This window comes from Bubalus kerabau, chromosome 9 (genome assembly GCF_029407905.1).
Source record: "Bubalus kerabau isolate K-KA32 ecotype Philippines breed swamp buffalo chromosome 9, PCC_UOA_SB_1v2, whole genome shotgun sequence".
NCBI lineage: Eukaryota > Metazoa > Chordata > Mammalia > Artiodactyla > Bovidae > Bubalus > Bubalus kerabau.
Window position 1 is genome coordinate 39220394 of NC_073632.1, and position 8474 is coordinate 39228867.

The window sequence follows — 8474 nt, forward strand, 5'->3', positions numbered from 1 at the left end:
GGGCATTAATCTTGATAGCCCTAAAATTCAAAGAGTAATAATGCTAAAACAGATTAGATGCTCTTGTACAATAGCCTGCAAGTGGAAATGTAAACAAGCCAATCTCTGGTTGTAGAGCTAGAACTAAGGATAGCCACATGAAGGATGGACCCAATAAGGTAATTGAAGCTACTGTCTTAGTGATAGTAGTAAAGTAACAGCATTAGATTGGAAATCTCAAAGCCTGTACTCTAGGCCTGTTTCTGCAACTAACAGTTAACATAAACCTGTAAGAGAGCTATATCCTGCTTGGATTATAATATGATGATGCTTGAGGCCCCGCCTATCCCCAAATTCTGTAATAATAGGAATTTACATGATCATAAATAGTCTTTCTACTCCTTGGATGTATAACCAAATCATTCTGTGTTAGTCCTTCAGTCATGTCTAACTCTTTGGGACCCCATAGACTGCAGCCCACCAGGCTTCCCTGTCCATAGAATTCTCCAGGCAAGAACACTGGAGTGGGTTGCCATTTCCTTCTCCTAAATCAATCATTAATACCATAGAAATGACATATCAATGTATGTATGTATGTGTATATATATATATATACATATGCACATATGTATTAAATAGGCACTGTATTTAGTGCTAATGCCAATTTTTCTCCTCTCCAGGATACTGTGATTAGTCTCCACATAAATTCTTTATCCCACAGAAGCTACTGATGAGTTTTTAATCACACAGAACTCAGAGAAATTCTTAGATTACAGTGCTATGATATATTTAATCAACAATATGAAACAAAAAAATTGAGTTTTCAAATGAAACATCCATTTTTACATGCAGCTTTTGTTTTTTCCTTCCTGACTAAATCTCACACCAGCCTTGAACTTCTTATTGGTTCAGTTATAGCTGTTATCTAAGATCTCTGCCAGTATTCAATGTTTTGGCTACTTCTAATCCTGTTGGAAAAGACTCTGATGCTGGGAGGGATTGGGGGCAGGAGGAGAAGGGGACGACAGAGGATGAGATGGCTGGATGACATCACTGACTCGAAGGACATGAGTGTGAGTGAACTCCAGGAGTTGGTGATGGACAGGGAGGCCTGGCGTGCTGGGATTCATGGGGTCGCAAAGAGTTGGACATGACTGAGCGACTGAACTGAACTGAATCCTGTTGTCAGATATATCATCTTACTTACCTTAGATCCAATTGCTTCTCTTTTTCATAAAATAGCAAAATGCCTTTAACATTCTCCTCAATCAAGGAAACAAATTTAAACTTTATAATTGACAAATATATGTGTTACATACACAAATGGTAAAAGTTATCATTCTCCCTATTTTCCATACAACCTAGTTTTATATCCTATAAATAACAAAGATCATTGAGTATATATTTCTAGATTATTTAATAAGAACAACATTTTTAATTTAATAACTCTGATATATGGTTTAAAAAACTTCTTTAAATACATTACCTCATTGAGTCTTTGAGTTAGTCTGTGGCATGAAAAGACAAATGTAATCCTCATTTTACAGACGGAGAAGATGAGGTAAGAAGGTGCAGAAGGTTGAGTTACATTTATATCCCAGGATGCCAAGGGCCAGTTCTGAAAATACTTGCTGCATACTTCCCCTACCAAACTTTGCATTCCATTTTTCATCTTTTTCTAATGTCAGCTCAACTTCAACACCTATTTTCCACAAGTCTTTATTCCAATCTTCTTTTATTCATTAAGTAAACATTAATCAGTCTGTACCATCTGTGAGACTATATGCTACATAAGGCAGAGCTTGGACCACTGAAGAAAAGGCATTAATCAAATAATGACAAAAGAAAAATGAATCTACAGCTGTGACAAAGGCTTCAAAGTAGAAGAAGCTCCTGTGTCATCAGACCCTGTGATTAGGAGATTTGATACAGTCAGAAGGGTCAGGAGCATCCATTCTGAAAGAGTAACATTTGGACTCTTGTTGAAGGATGAGACAGAATTTACTGGATAAGAAGAGAAAGAGAAACTAACACATGCAAAAACCTTTAGCAGCAGGAAGCATTCTGAGTAGGGAATAAAGAAAGAAGCCTGATGTGAATGGATTCAAGAGATGGAGGAGAATACAATTTGAGATGAGACACGAGAAGAAATGGACACCAGGCTCCACAGGGTTTTAAAGCCAAGGTTAATGAGTTTTGTCTTTATCCAAAAAACAATGGGATTGTATAATTTAATTTATATGAAATATAAAAAGTAGACAAATTTGTAGAGACAGAGGTAGATTAGTAGTTGTCAGGGACTGAGGAAAGGGAAGAATGGAGTGTGACTGGTATTAGTTACAAGTTTCCTTTTTGAGAAGAAAAAGATATTCTAAAATTAGATAGAGACAATAATTGCATAACTCTGAATATTCTAAAACCTACCAAATTGCACACTTCCAAAGGGTGAATTTTATGATATGTAAAATATATCTTGATAAGGTTATTATTAAAAAAAACTAACAGTGGGAAAAGATTTTTAAGAAAGGAATCCTCTGATAAGATTAGAGTTTTGAAAGGATCACTCTGGCTTCAGAGTGAAAGCACAGATCTGGGAGTGGAGAAAGGAGGATATTATGACAATACAAGTGAGAGAAATTAAGAAAGGAAAACCAATAGGGCTTAATTATGGATTGAGTACTGGAGACAAATAAAAAGGAGATGTCAAAGCATAGTCCCTCATTTTCTAGCTTGAACAAGGAAATGGATTTCAGTGCCATTCACTGTGGTCCTAGAAGATGATCAGATTTTGAGAGGAGGGGTTTGGATCTTGAGTTCAGTCTTTTATCATATCATATTAAAGTCTGACATTCCCTGGAGATATGTCAAATAAAAATTAAAATATATAGGTCTGAAACTCAGAGGAGAGTTTTTAGTAAAGGGAAAACTTATGAGTCTTCTGCATATAAATTAAAATAGTAGACATGGATACAGAGAAACAAACTGGGAAGAGAACATATAGAGAGGAGAAGAGGACTATGATCTACCCTAGAGGAACTCCAGATTCTTGGTCGTAGAGTATAAATCTGCAGTGGAAAAATTAAAATAAACAGAAGCCAGAGAAATAGGGAGAAAGACAAGAGAGTGTTCTGTCAAAGAGGACAAGGAGACCATTCAATCACCTTTACGACAGCCCTCACATTATATAATTCCTACTTAGCTTCTCTGCTGGATTATGAGGTTTTTGAAGGTAGGCATATCTTCTTCTTGTATTTTACTTAGTAGTGGGCCCATATCAAGCAATCAATGAATATGTGTGGTTTGCAATTAAATGTTTAAATTTGCTATTTGGTGTGGGGGGGGGGCGGGGAACTGTTGCTTTGATAGCTCATAATTTTATGCTAGAAAATTCTTAGTGCAACAGAGAGAAGTTCCCATTTTTCCTGACTAAACAGAAATATCTCTAACTCCATAGTATAATGCAAGTGCATGGCATACAGAGCTCAGTGAAAATGTCTAGCAGAAGCAATAAACTAGCAGGAGTGGTGCTAAAGGCAGAAACACTTGCACAATAAAATCAAGGCTTAAATAAAATGAAAAAGGAGTCTGAAGGGTTACCAAGTAAAGATATTTTCCAAACTAGATCTTTTATGAGGAAAAAAAAAAAAAAAAAAAAACAGTGTCACTGAGCAGAAACAAAATGCAAGGAGGCTAAAGAAGACATGAATTTGTGAACCATGGCTGCAATTTGGCTCCCACCCACCCAGGACTCCGAAAGATGTGACCAATCCCTACTGGGAGGATTGTTAATAAACAAGCTTACTTGTATATTAAAGTACATAAAAATCAGCACTATATTCATAATTAAACATATATACACATAACAAGGTCAACTACATACTTACTTTATAAGCTGTTTATATTGTTCATATAATTTGATTCCTTTCTTTCCTAATCTCCAGGAGTTTGTGGAAAGCCTACTGGTCAGAACCTTGATCCCAAGCAGGCACTTCTTCATATTGCATGCATTCAACTGTAAGACATCTTCCTCACAGCTGCCATGAGGCGCTGTGGGCATGCCAGCTAATACTACTCTGAGAATAACACTGAATGCTGGGGAGAGCTTCAGGTGACTATTGGGGCAGAGGTTACTGCTGTATATTTGCATAACACAAGGAATATTTTGTGGGAACAGATGCTACTTTACAAAAGTTTGCGCTGATTGGTGGCTCAGCTGGTAAAGAATCTGCCTTCTATGCAGGAGACCTGGGTTAGATCCCTGGGCTGGGAAGATCCCCTGGAGAAAGGAACGGCTACCCACTCCAGTATTCTGGCCTGGAGAATTTCATGGATTAGTCTATGGAGTCACAAAGAGTTGGACATGATTGAGTGACTTTCACTATGCATTTTCCACTTTCCTATACTTCTCCTGATGAATGTGGCAGTTCTGGACATCTATTTATAGCTGAACTGAAAATTTTACCCTAAAAACTTTTCTGGGCAGCTCTTGTCAGTTGTGGCTTGTACATTGAAAAATAAATAAATCTATGATCTGCATTTAGAAAATCCATCATGTCCTTTTCCCTCATTCTAACCTTGTCTCAAAAGTTTCACAAATCACACATCACAACAAGGAATTTGAAATCTCCCATATGACTAATCCTGTTATCTTCTCTTGCTCTTATCATTTCACATATTTCTTTGCCTTGTCTCTTCTCTCCTAAAAGTCTATAGTGTACCTGTTTTTAGACACTTTATTTTTAAACCTTTTAGAGAAGCACTAACTTAGTCTCTAAAACAAATTCTTCCTACATGAAAATTAGTCAGTAATGCTCTGATTTATACCCCTTCAATTACCCTTTCCACTTGCAAGCACATTGCATAATAACATGTTCTAGACATTTCTGCTATCCTGCAGCAGTAAGACTGTTTCTTTTCAAATATAAAATCTTTGTTTCTCATAATTTTCTTCTGTCACCCATGCTGTGGATGTTCTGTTTCTAATACTACTAGCCTACAGGCACAGACACTCAATAATTTTCATTTCCTCTACTTGTCTGACTTTGTCCAAATTTATTTGGATGATCATTTCCTCTCCTATTTTCCCCAAAACGGAAATATAAAAGTAAATAACGGTACTGCCTTTCTGTTTATTTTCCATTTATATGGAAAGCCTAGAAGCTTAACCCCCAAAAGCAAGCACTCTTAAGCTTTTGTTCAAACCAGGTATTTTTGGCTCTCAGCACCATGACTGTAACTTGAGAACTAGTTTTATGGCAGAACCATGCTGATCAGTCTTTCCTTCGCTTGCCAGGGGCCTGAGTGCTAGTCAGACGTGGGAACCATTAATTTCAGCTGCCATGGGTCAGACAGAGCAGGTCACAGGCTGCTCCCCTCTGCTGCCTGCAGTGGGAGAGCAAGCAGTAGAGGGACTGTGAATTACTACTTCCACAACGACAAAGTGCTCCACAAAACAGGCCAACCAGCAAGCAGTTTGGGGAAGTTATGCTTCTTATTTACTCCAGAGAAATCCAAATAAGTAAATCTAAGACTCTGAGAAGTACTGCAATAAAGAACGCTATTTCCCTTGGTTTAATCTTGAATTTCCTACTCTTCTCAACTTGAGATCATTTTTTGTATTGTGCGTGTATGTAAAGACTATTCACGTTTGGTGACTCAAGCTTTAAGAAATAATCTTCTGGAAACCTTTAGATTAAGAATCAAGGCTGATCCTCATGCATCTAAGATTAATAGCCTCTAGGCCAGGGGACAAATCTTTCCAGGACAAGGTTTTCCCATGTGGCTTTTCTCCTTGGACTTCTACAAGAAGTTTCATTTATTATGTAAGTCTACATTTTTCAAGGTGCTCCCTCCATAAACTATCTTCACTCTACCTGAAATTTGAGATTCTAAATTCAGTAGGACAATGTTCAAATCCCAGCTCTGTTATTTACCAATCATTGGTCAATTAATTTAATTCCCTTTAGCCTCAGTTTGCTCCTCTGTAGAAATAAGAACAGGTCTTCCCCAGTATTAGCATGGACTAAGGCAAAACAACAAATGAAGGCCAACGTAGCATATGTCAAAATACCTAATAGTTATCAGATAAACTCTGCCCCCTAAGTGGCCTATTTTCCACTCAACCTCCCTTCCCCCGTCCTCAAGCCTAGTCCTCTGAAAAGTGCTGAGCACCCAGAGGACAGAGAGCCACTCTGTTCTCCCTGGGCCTGCCCCTGCCCCACTCAAAGCCTGTATGGGATTACGGATCTGCCGGGGCCAGAAGGTAGAAACGTCCCAGACCTCCTGGCTGATGGCTGAAGTGCCAGGATTTGCCGATGAGCCTGAGCATCTACCAAAACTAGACCATCCAAAGAGAGGGGGTGAAGTAGGGAGGAAGAGAACGTCTAGGCATACCACTTTGGTGATTTAGGACGTAAGCAACAGCACTTATTTTTTTTTTATTTTAATTGGAGGCTAATTACTTTACAATATTGTGGTGGTTTTTGCCATCCATTGACATGAATCAGCCATGAGTACACATGTGTTCCCCATCCTGAACCCCCCTCCCACCTGCCTCCCCATCCCATCCCTCAGGGTCATCCCAGTGCACCACCCTTGAACACCCTGTCTCATGCATCGAACCTGGACTGGCAATCTGTTTCAACGTTATCCTCTCAAATCATCCCACATCCTCGCCTTCTCCCACAGAGTCCAAAAGTCTGTTCTTTGTATCTGTGTCTCTTTTGCTGTCTCACATATAGGGTCATCGTTACCATCTTTATAAATTCCATATGATTCTTTCTCTAGTTTCCCAGGGCAAAAAATGTCTCACACACACACACACACACACACACACAAACATACACTCAGCCCAGCATCCTCTGGCCTGGAACAGGCACTGTGGCTAATACAGTTATTTTCCATAATTCTCTGTAATCAAATTAATTCTACACATATAAAAAAATTAATAAAAAAAAAGCTTGAAAAGGAAAAACTGTGTCTTAATATCTATAATTTTCATTGTCTTCTAAAGCTCAAGGTACTGACTAGTAGATGCCCTTCTTATTCATGTCTAAGGGCAGGAATGATTGTGATCATTTTATTTATCTCATAGAATTGTGTAGGAAATAAATATGAAATGCATGTGACTTATGAATTATACCACTATCAAAATTAGGAGTAACTCTTCTCTAAGCTTGACCTTTAATTCTCATTGGGGAAAAAAGGCAATGAAGCTGTATTTTTAGAAACTGAACAAATCTGAGACCAGTGTTATCCCATCGTCAAATCATTTGAAGATTTTTAGGCTTTAGAGCACTATACTGGACTCTGGGCTTTAAAGATGATCAATTTTCTCATATGTTCAAGAATAACTAGATATTCCAACTCTTTGAGAGTAGGATACACTTGCCTTCAGTTGATTGCTTTATTAGGTAGGAGAAATGAACTCTTTATAATCTCCTTAGAAATGATAAGCAGAGATGGCATCAAGCAAACATGATAATCTTATATGGAATATTTTTAAGCAGCAGTTCCTTCCCTGATCTTTCACATTAATTAAACAAGTAGTCTGGTCCCATTTTTGGACAAAGAGTTTGCATGACACTTTATGAATATTATATATTCCAGTTGCAACAATGATACAAAATTAATTTTTCTGAAAAACAAGCACACAGATGAGACTGGCTTGAGGTACAATTTGCTAATCTCATATTAGAGAAGAAAAACTTACTATATTGTGAGTATTGCAGGGTTTCAGGCCTCTGAAATGGAATTTGACTAAGGACATTCTGAGCAAATGGATAATACCATATATGATATACATGCTATATATTTACCTTACCTATAAGATTCTTACACATAGTCTTCAATTCAATCAGGCCAGCTACCCACCAAAGAGTCCATGTTCACTGCCCCCACTACACCCTCTAAACTTTTATCCATGCCTGATGATGCACGCCCACCTAAAGGTCTTCCAGGAAACCTGCCCTGATAGTCTCCTCTCTCACTGCTTTGGTCTCTAATTTCTCTCACTCCTTTGGTCTCTATTTTTTTTCTAATGTCACATGTGCATGTTTTTCCTTGCTATTAACATTTTAAAATAAATGAGATAGAGAACAAAAATCCAATGACTTTGTATCCTCCCAGAGTGCCTAGCATAGTGCCAATGACTTCAACACAGAAGAGCTAGTTATCATTAATACATGGCAGACCTCAAAGGTCCACACAATTACTTGGTGTGTGGCCTATCTTTTCTTTTATTTCTGGAAGTAAGGTTACACAATATAGCAGACTATTTGAGCTCTGCTTTGTCCAACATGCTGTGAGACACTTGATAGATACAGATTTGAACTAGGTAACACGAACCCTCAAATAGTTAAGTGGTTTAGTGTGTGTGTGTGTTCCTCTAATGAATAATTAACAGAAGCAATTTGAGAGACTCACCCATCGTAATGTGCTAAGAGCGGCATTTGGGTTTGATTTCTCTTCTGTGTTTCTTCTGAAAGCATTCACAC

General features: G+C 38.0%; 1 long non-coding RNA gene across 1 annotated transcript; it reads left to right on the forward strand.

The window, feature by feature from the left end:
• Positions 1 to 2096: 2096 nt before the first annotated feature.
• On the forward strand, positions 2097 to 4511 carry LOC129659993 (uncharacterized). Its single transcript, XR_008718287.1, has 2 exons — positions 2097 to 3208; positions 3921 to 4511. It is a non-coding gene; the product is annotated as an uncharacterized LOC129659993 (long non-coding RNA).
• The last annotated feature ends 3963 nt before the right edge of the window (positions 4512 to 8474 follow it).